This window comes from Glandiceps talaboti, chromosome 17 (genome assembly GCF_964340395.1).
Source record: "Glandiceps talaboti chromosome 17, keGlaTala1.1, whole genome shotgun sequence".
In the NCBI taxonomy this organism is placed as follows: domain Eukaryota; kingdom Metazoa; phylum Hemichordata; class Enteropneusta; family Spengelidae; genus Glandiceps; species Glandiceps talaboti.
In genome coordinates this window covers 18382209-18392208 of record NC_135565.1, presented here as the reverse complement: position 1 = coordinate 18392208, position 10000 = coordinate 18382209, and the positions used below count along the sequence as shown (strand labels likewise).

At 38.6% G+C, this 10000-nt stretch overlaps 1 protein-coding gene across 3 annotated transcripts in view; it reads left to right on the top strand.

The window, feature by feature from the left end:
* The window catches only part of LOC144448401 (sulfotransferase 1B1-like), a 19429-nt gene that overhangs the window by 4499 nt on the left and 4930 nt on the right, over positions 1 to 10000 (top strand). Inside the window, exon 1 of one of the 3 annotated variants that reach the window (XM_078138632.1) lies at positions 5161 to 5238. The exons of 1 other annotated variant lie outside the window; for it this stretch is intronic. The gene's annotated coding sequence lies outside the window, so the exon portion shown is untranslated. Of the gene's footprint in view, positions 1 to 5160; positions 5239 to 6835; positions 6961 to 10000 lie in introns of those variants that run through there. One more of the 3 variants, XM_078138630.1, reaches the window with a different exon arrangement.

Genomic DNA, 10000 nt, shown 5'->3' with positions numbered 1-10000 from the left:
GGCTGGTTGGTTTGTTGGTTGGTTGGTTGGTTGGTTGGTTGGTTGGTTGGTTGGTTGGTTGGTTGGTTGGTTGGACGATTGAATGATTACTTGATAATGTTCAATTTCTCCAACTCTCTATCTTCTAATATGTTGTGGTAACGTAACTATGGAGAATAATTTATAACACATCACGTGACATCCTGTCGATTTCACGACATGCAATATTAATTATTACAGTATATCCTGGAGATTGATGACAACCCGGATTTTTAATAAAAACTTTAGTAACTCAAAACTCTAACAATATTACACATTCCTACAGATTCGAAAAAAAATCCCATTTTTTGCTACGCATTGTTCATTACGTAACGAGACCATTTGATGTTGAACTTCATCATGGTGGGTATGGTATTTTTTATGTGCCCCGTCTAAACCGTCACGTGACTTTTATCCCAAGTAAAGAACGGGTTTACATTTGCTGACAATATAGAAAAACTTAGTGAGTACATTCCGAGTTCTTATTGTTTGTTCAAATTTCACGTGGCTTTTTGAGGGACTCTTCGCATGTTATGCATGTCTCATATATCCTAAGTTTGCATGGACGTGGTTTGACTCAAATTAGCTGGTTTGAAATGTGTTTACATTGAAAATGTCCGGAACAGGCTAGCCATGAGGGATATTATTTTGCAGTAAACAGGCCTGGTGAACGATTGAATGCATATGATATATCTTGCCAGGGGCATTCTTGCAATGAACGGACCTACTTGCGATGTTGTCTGTGCCCTCAAACTACTTTTAGCTAGTTTCAGGATACGAATACTCGTGTGACACCGTGTTACCGCGTTTTCAGAGACACCGTGTTACCGACTTGCATGTCCTTGTTCCGCTTCCTCTTTCACGGCCTTTAAGGAAATGAAAGCGGTGATATATCGTGTGACCTACTTTCACTTTATATAATTATACGACAAAACCCCTTTATTTACAGGTAGAGGGGGAATTCCCCAAACACAATAATGTCTGCGTCGTGCTGAAACATACGTTAAACGGGTCTACAATTTTGTAATCGTGGACATAGTCTTCAAAACACTGATATACATTTGGTGAAATCTTTGAAATTCTCTCCTTTTAACACGCGTCCGGAAATACTTTATTGTGGAAGTATATTCTGGTAATAAAACCATCTATCAATGATTGCAATAAGTTCGATTACTCAGAAGGGTGAGTAATTTATTTTGTTTTAAATTGATGGTTGTTTTCGTCTGGAATTGAAGTTTCAAGTGGAAAAAAAGTCGAAATTAAACGGTGTCGTTATCCATATCCACCGATCGATCGCCAGATTTAGTTTAAGTTGGCGAAATATGACCTACATACAAAATTTCAGGCTCAGCTGGGTTAAAACTTAGTTTTATCAATCTTTTTAAAATTGCGGAAGTATTGTATTGCTACTCTTAGATAAGTTGTGGAATATTTTTTAATGAGTTTGGTATATCGATTTGGAGTAATTTGCTTAAACACACAGCTATTTGTGAGCGCCACCTCGGGTGAAATTGAGATATCCTACGTTTATAAAGGAATATGTACATGAACAACGCATGGGGGCGCTCTTGTGATCGAAACGGATTAATTGTGTCCTGGATGATTTAGTTAATGAACACCAACACATCAAAGTAGGCTTGTAACCAAGGGGAAAGCTTAGAAGCCACAGTTTCAGTATCAAATTATAAATTAGGAACTATTGTGATCAACAAAACAAAAACTATATATAAATGAATAATAAATTAAATGTATATGCTTTAATATATTCAATCTCTGCATGCAGATGTTACAAACATATTTATGTCATAACTCTGTCTTATCAGTTTATGGTAATTGTGTTTGATGAGTGTGTAGACGTTGTCATTCACACATTTCAGTTAACGCCTTGGTGGTTATTTTTGCAAACCCCTCCTTAAGATGAATATGCATGAAAAATTAGCCATTGTCCTCTGTTTGTGCTTGTCGCTAATGCGGTTCTCTGATTGGCAGTTATTTATATCCCTGAACTGTAGAGATGGCATTTGCTAGACCTTGGATGTTCCATCCTCGATAGCGATGTTCGGTCGTGTGTCGTATTGTATCGGAAGAACATCCGGGGTCTAGCAGATAGACTATCAATGATATCGATGTAATACCCATTTTGCAAAAAAGTCGTTGCACATAGTTAAGTTCTTTTCCGTTAGAAATATATTGCTGATACAAATTCGTCAGTGTAATGATACAAATAAAGAGTTCATCACTTCGATGATGAGAATGATTGAGAACCGGGTCCATACATATTTGCATTTTAGGCCCAAGAGTGGCTACCGGACCAATATCAAATATTAGTGGCGGACATAATTCTGAATTCTTGGTGGTCTGTGTCTCTATCAATAAAAAGATAATCAAAGGGAGAACCTCATACCCACTGTACATTAGTACAGCTGGGAACGACTTTGTATAAGTTGTTTTCATATAGGCCTTCCACGGACCCGTGCGCCCTCTACGGCACAACTTGATTCTTACAGCAATGACATACAGCATGATCCTATACACACATTGTTTCTCTTGTCATCTTTGTGATAGCCACGCTCCTACTACATTAATGGTGGTATTGCCATGGCAACCGATATGAAAACACTCAACTACTTATTCATGTATCGTCATTATTTTGATATCAAGACAGAATTGCAATTACTTTTCCAAACTTTAGGGCGAATCAGTATTTACAAATTAACAGATTTGTCAAAACTAACTACATTGTATGATAGTTTCCTTTAGCTTAAAATTTTCTTACACTATATTTATTTGTATTTGGCATGTAAAGTACTCGTAAAAATAAATCTTGAGTGCTCGTCTCACTTTTACATAAACAAAACAAATTGACAATCATTGAATCTTCAATTTGGTCACAAAACTACGGATTGTAAAATGTTACCCCCCGCCAAACATTATTATGCAAAATATGAACCTCCCCCAAGAATAGGTTTGTAAAATGTGACCCCCCCCCCCGATTCCTCCGGCCCTCCCCCTGTAAATACTGAAGGCTCCCCTAGAACAATGGCAATCTCCTATCTACAAATTCAAGACAGTGAAATATCAAAGTCTGGCTTTTTCATATTATCGTAGTCTATAAGTCATAACAAAACCTCGACCTCATTTACTATTATCAACCACTTACATACATACATATAATGATATATACATACGAGTACATGCATATAGTAGGTTGTTGAATTGATAATATGCATGAGTGTTTCTGACACCGAAAGATCTCGACTCCTACAATCATATCAGTGAATGTATCAGATTCTGTCGGTATGTTGACCTCTTGACCTCTCAGTGGTGTCAGGTCACGTCATTATTAACCCACTGAAACGTCAACGATTCCAATGTACGTGCATGTCAATTGAAAAGCGAATGTAAGAGAGATTTATATATGTGTCGTCTTGTCACCCATACCATTTAGAATCAAGTGGGGGTTTGATTCATTTGATGACTTTCAGATAGCCATGACAATTCCTAGATAAAGTAATGTGTGTGTGCTAATTTGTTAGCAGTGAGAATGAAAATCAAACATTGGGTTTATGGTTTATGGTTTATTGCATAGTTAGGACCACACTCCTGATATCAGTGGTGCGACACTCTTGATTACAGAGCTGTAAATAACAGAACACAACGTTAGATGGGTATTCTAGCCTTCCAAGTTGTGCTTTATCTATTTATTGTAAGGTAAAAACCACACTGCCTGCTATCAGTTGTGTGACAGACATAGTCAATGCTACCACACCACGTTACTACACGGGTAGTCTGGATGCCAACGTGGAGGTGTATAAATGGTAAACGATACTTTATAGGAGCTAGACTACTACATCATGGGTATCTAGGTGTATTGTACAGCTAAGACCACACTGCCACCATCACCACCCAGAGTTAGATTGGTATCTAGGTATATTGTATGGTGGAGACCACACTGCCACCATCAATGGTATGTTGGATGATGATTAGTACTACCACACAACGTTACTATGGATATCTAGAGTAGACTGAAATAGTCAAGTCAACCAATATGGTGTCTTACGTTGACAGACGAATGACACGATTCATTTACAGTGACAGAATGCAGTCTTTTTCCCCTTTGCTGTTTGTTAGAAGGATAAACATGTTAATTCATTCATACATATATACTATAACACGTCTTGATTCAACCATAAAAAGAAATATCCCGAAACCGGAAAACAATTTCTTAGAAGGGTTTAACATTTTGAACAGTTCTAACGTTTTCGGTTACAAAGGATCACTCACAAACCATATAGTCAAAACGTGTAATATTATACTCAGGCGGAGACACCCCGGGGGATGATTTTCTGGCGAACAAATATACAGATTGAGCCTTCAAAATGGTGTCAGATACCTTTGAATGCAGGGTATACCATTCTATTTATAATGTGAACGGCGAGCTACAATTAATACCCCTGGTACGGACCTATAACAACACAACTGCCCTTAGTTATAATCCCTCAATTTCCTCGGGAGAATAGACAACAGTTTTTATTAACGCATAGTATCAAAACATTGATATTGCAACCTATATCCTACCAAGTCCCTAATTTCACAGCTGAATTGACAAAAGTGTGGTTCAAAAAGGAATTTCGCCATCGAGAAAGAAACGGCAACGGCAAGGCTTGACCCCGTAATTTTTATCGATAAAAGTACACACAGACACTAACATATGCATGACTGAGATAACAGTTACTTTCGGATAGGGACACGCACAGTATGCCGTGTTCACACAACGAATAACCCCCAACAGTATTCACCGTGATCAAACCCTGTCAGTGTCAAATTCACTTGACGAAATAAAAGAAAAATGTTCACATGGTCCAAGACAGATAGTGCAAAATATTTGCTTTTTGTAAATATCGAATTAACGTTGACAAGGTTTACTTTATGCTCATGTACAAGAATACAATGAAACCCCGCTAGTTTGGGGCAAGGACATTATTTTCTCCTGACTGCACATGCGTCGCTTGATTTAAGGGCGTCCAGCTTCCAGTCAATCAGAAGTGTCACCAAACTAGTAGCATACTTAGGTAGTCCTTATGTAAATTTATCCAGATAAGTTATTCGATATATATATATATAAGAGTCGAAGTCAGTAGAAAGAGGTCCAGAGCTCCGACGGCATCCATCCTGGACAACTCCATACATATACTTCTGCAGTACGGTTCGCACACGTAGGTAGGTAGGTGCATATAAGTTGAGTGATGCTGTGAAAGTTTTAGCGAATGCTGATTTTCAAAATTAGTTTGTGGTTTCATAGCCGTACATAACAACTGCTCGGTTTTGTGGTAGCTAGCTGTATCATCGCATTACTAGTTTTAATTCCATGTTTTATATTGTCTTGTGTCAGTATATGTTGATAGTCGTAAAATATGATCCGTGGCAGGGGACTTTATTTAATCTCTGTACGTCTAAGGCTGTAGTCATAAACACAGACGGGGAGGCAGGGACTTTTAAAGGCTCGTGATTCAATCTAGATTCTCGCCTTAGCCTTATCATTAGTGGAGCCTAGTGCATTAGATATATATATATATATATATATATATATATATATATATATATATATATATATATATATATATATATATATATATATATATATATATATATATAACCATTAGTTTGTACAGGGCCAACTGTTTGCTTTAGCTCTACCAGACAACTGTTTTTCACATCTAAAGTTTAATCCGAATCCGACCGAGGCCAAAGGTGGAGCTGAATTTATCTCAACACCATTGCTTTATACTCAGGGGACCCAGAAAATACTTTTACCAATCCTACATCACGTGATCTTTCTACAGAGCTATAAATATTGGCACCCGTGGCTTAGAAACGAGGTCCGTGGCATTATGATACCCTCCTGCTTTAAAAGCATAGAATAAGATTGGATATTCTTATACTCTTATCGAGCACTTTAAGTGGTACAATTAGGAAAACGTTTCCCCACAGTAAATATAAATTTTGACTACCAAGAAGTGTTTTGTAAACCTAGGCAATTCCTGGAACTTGCACTTATCATTCATTGTATTTGAACACCTATTCATTGATATTGTCAGGTTGTTAAATCTGGCTAGGCCTGTCTAGGCATGCCGTTGTTTGGACACCGTGAAAAGTCGAAAGCTGATCTATTTCGCACGCTACCTCTATTTAATAAATCTTGTGCTTAAAGGCCAGGTTTCAATCATAGGTCTTTGTATTAGTGTTAGCTTATCAGTGGAGTCATGATGATTCACGCATAAAGATGTTGCAAATATAAACTACTCTTTGACTAGCTAGCTACATTGTCTGTTTGTTTTGATCGAAATTTAGTACAGATTTCAAGAGTTGAGTAAATATGGAAAAAAGAACAAATTCATATGGTCCTGAAATGTTTACTACCGATATTACCCAGATTGGAAAGTTTTCCGTAGTTTCGCATAACTTTTATTTCCGAAAAAAAAACACATTATTAGTAAGCAATTGAATTAACATTCTGCATTGGTATTACTTCTCATTGACAAATTTATCGGATTTTCAGTCAAGGCAATTGAATGAGATGGGGGAGGGGGTATGGAGGGGGGAGGCTGGAAAGGTGGGTTTTAAAAACACTGGATGTAAACGGATAGTGCTTCACAATTTACTGGCAAGGTATTTTCAAAATCTAACTTTTGAGTGACCGTAGACACGGGACCCTTCTTAATTGTGAGTGAACTCAGCCTGTATGACCTTTCCTTTACAAGGTGGGTCATTCTCCGCTTTTTGTAATGTATTGAGACTAAACATTGCAAGCACGAAAGTGGAATAACAAGTGTCCGTGCACAAACATTGCTACACCTACAGTAGGAACACCTTACAAATATTCAACGACCAGTTTCTTTCGAAATTTGTGCGTTTCTTCGTTATTCTCACGAGCTCTATCAGGTGAGTGTTAATTAATGTACATTGTTGTCTTTGACCTCAGACAATATGTGAATATATTTAATGTGTTCAGACTCACATTTACAGTCAGCCAGATGACCGTAAATTCGCTAGGTACGCCGCCATAACCCCAGCCTGTTCTGAAACTATGACAGTACGTCCTTTAGGCACGCAAACTGTATGTGGTAAAACCCCGACTCTTAAAATTTTATTTGTGTTTTAAACTGAGTTTGCATTATTGTAGCTTGCCCCCCCCCCCTCCTCCCCCATGATAAACCCATCAAATTTCTAGGACCCATGCGATATGCACGCATTGAGTCGTAGTCGCCGTGTGTATCGTGAATACGTGACCTTAATTCTTCAGCCATGATATCTGCCAACAATGGGGCAACTCGCTTTTTATCAGCGATTTAAAAAATGTTGCCCTCCTCTGTACACCAAACAATAGATAATACTATTCCAAATTGACTTAGTCTAAAATAAAATCGAATTATCAAAAACATTTTTTGAAAACGAAAATTTGGCTGGATGTTTCTGCGGGAAAGTGCTTCAATCAGAAGAGGTCAACATTGGGACATGAATATTTGAAACATATACGCCACACAATTCGTTTGAGATAACGCATTACATGTACAGTTGTCTGAAGGCTGCACTTTACTATGTTTAAATACTGACTTGCCCGGGGGTGGAGCCCATAGACGACCGTACGGGGAGGGTCCTCTGGGAGGGGTGGGTTTTTTGTGATCACAAGGTATTAGAAAGGACATACTTTTCAGCAAGCACAGGTATCGCAAATTGTAAATTAAAAATACTGATTTTTAATGGAAGCCATGTCTGATTTCGTGAGAAAGGGATTTTTGGTATGATTACAGTTTTGGTTTGAAGTCTCAGAGGACCCCCCCCCCCCCCCATACCATTTTATACACGGTCTCCCCCCCCCACACCCACCCCCATCTCTCCGACTGACTTGTCATTAATACATAATTTCAAAAAAGGGGCAGGTGAAAGCTGTACGTCACGTGGCCTTTGTTAATATTGATTGTCAATTTTGTGAAATGTCTTTACCAGATGTTTGTCCATTCACATTCGGAGTGGCATAGTTAAATTGTGTTAGTGGCCTGATATTGGGGTAAAGTGGCCGAGGAATGCCTTCAACTACTGCCAGTGATTGTAGGCTGTAACCACGCTGAAAGGTCTCTTCTACCTTAAAACTATACATTACTACTATACGAGAGAGAGCTATACAAAAACTGTCTTTACTGACATTTCAACAATTTATAAGGAAGATACACAACAGGTAACTTCACTTATACACCTGCCATAATTTATCTTTTTCGTAACATTTGCCAACTTAATTAACGGTCATAAATTCCTCTTTCTCGTGGTACTTCAATTTGCCAACTTTGGTCGTACTTTGGCACAGTTCCTTCAAAGTTATCACTTAACAATATGTCTGCTCAAATGATGAATCGTTCTTGTCAACCCTTTCATGTCCATAACGTTTAGCGTTCCTGGCTTTTATATTACGTGAGTTTGTTTGCAGAAATGCAAGAAGTTCCATATTGTGGTCTTTATTGTAAGCGATCCTTTGATGTGATGCCGTCTGTGTCGCTGTGTGTAGCGTTATTTGACCCAAGGTCAACCAGTACTAATCCTGATATACAACTTTAGACGATAGCGTACTGCCACGGTACACACTCAAAGACTTCTCTGGTGGTGTAGTATGAGTTCGATGTAACCACGTGACAAGGAAAGATATTCTGCCGACAGGTCACAAAACTGTTTCACTGTAATGATGAGAAATGCATTTCTTCTCAGTCTCTGTAAAAAGTGAGCTTGAATCTGATATCACTAGTAGTAAAGTAAAAAAGACACCACTATCACCAATATTTGTAACATACCACATCGAACAACACCACTGTTAGTTTTGTCTATCTTAAAAAGCTGATAAAGCTGATAGCTCGGTTCCACAGTAGTATCTCACTGAAATACCAGACTGGACCATGATGTTCTGTGATTTGCCAAAATACTGGTAATGTGTGTGTGTGTGTGTGTGTGTGTGTGTGTGTGTGTGTGTGTGTGTGTGTGTGTGTGTGTGTGTATGTGTGTATGTGTGTGTGTGTGTGTGTGTGTGTGTGTTAATCGAGCTATGTGTCACACGAATGAGACCATGGCCTCTGGACGGTGTACCTTAGATGCTATTAATCCCTGTACGGATCGTCGCGTTTGTTCCGTCTGAGGAAAACTTTTGCCCTGGCGCCATGGCCTACGAGAATGAATTCAGAGTTCATGATCACGTATTAATAGAACGTTTTGTGGCAAGTACAATGGAGTGCCGTGTCTTCAGTATACTAGCTGTCAACAAGACTTAAAGGGACCTCTTGACATAGCAAGGTACGCTGATCTATAAAAGTAACCCTTTGAAAGAGAAACCAGGTTGTTCAGGTGTTTGTCATTCTGGAATGTGATAAGAGATTAACAAATGACTTTTGCAGGCAGCTCTAGGTCTTGGTACGCGACCTGTATACCTTAGATCATATACCCTACTCGATAAGGTCTATACGTTAGATATACTCCTGCAGCGAAGGACAGCTGTACAGCACAATTACGACGTCTATAAACCTAAACTGACCGAAATAATAGAGCTTTTTTTCGTATTACAGAACAAAATTCATACTTCGACATGTCATATATGCATACATTTACATCTCGTTGTCGGTATATTAACTGAGCGATGACGTAATCGTGTCGATGAAAACTTCCTCGTCGGGTGAAACCGCAAAATATTTTTGCAAATATATGATGTGATCGACTGCACCTGAGCTTTAATTTGGTTCAAAGAATATCACAAATTAAAGTTCATTCGTCTACCCTTTCAGACGATTAGAATCCCTTTTGTATCCCTCGACTTTGTCGTCGCGCCGACACTTTCTCCCTACTGGACCTCTGCCGTAAATCCTGCTCATTCCCTTACTCGCCGATGGTTAGTCTTATTTCAATCCAAGTAATAAAAAATCAGTCAAGCGTCAAACTGTTAGCACGT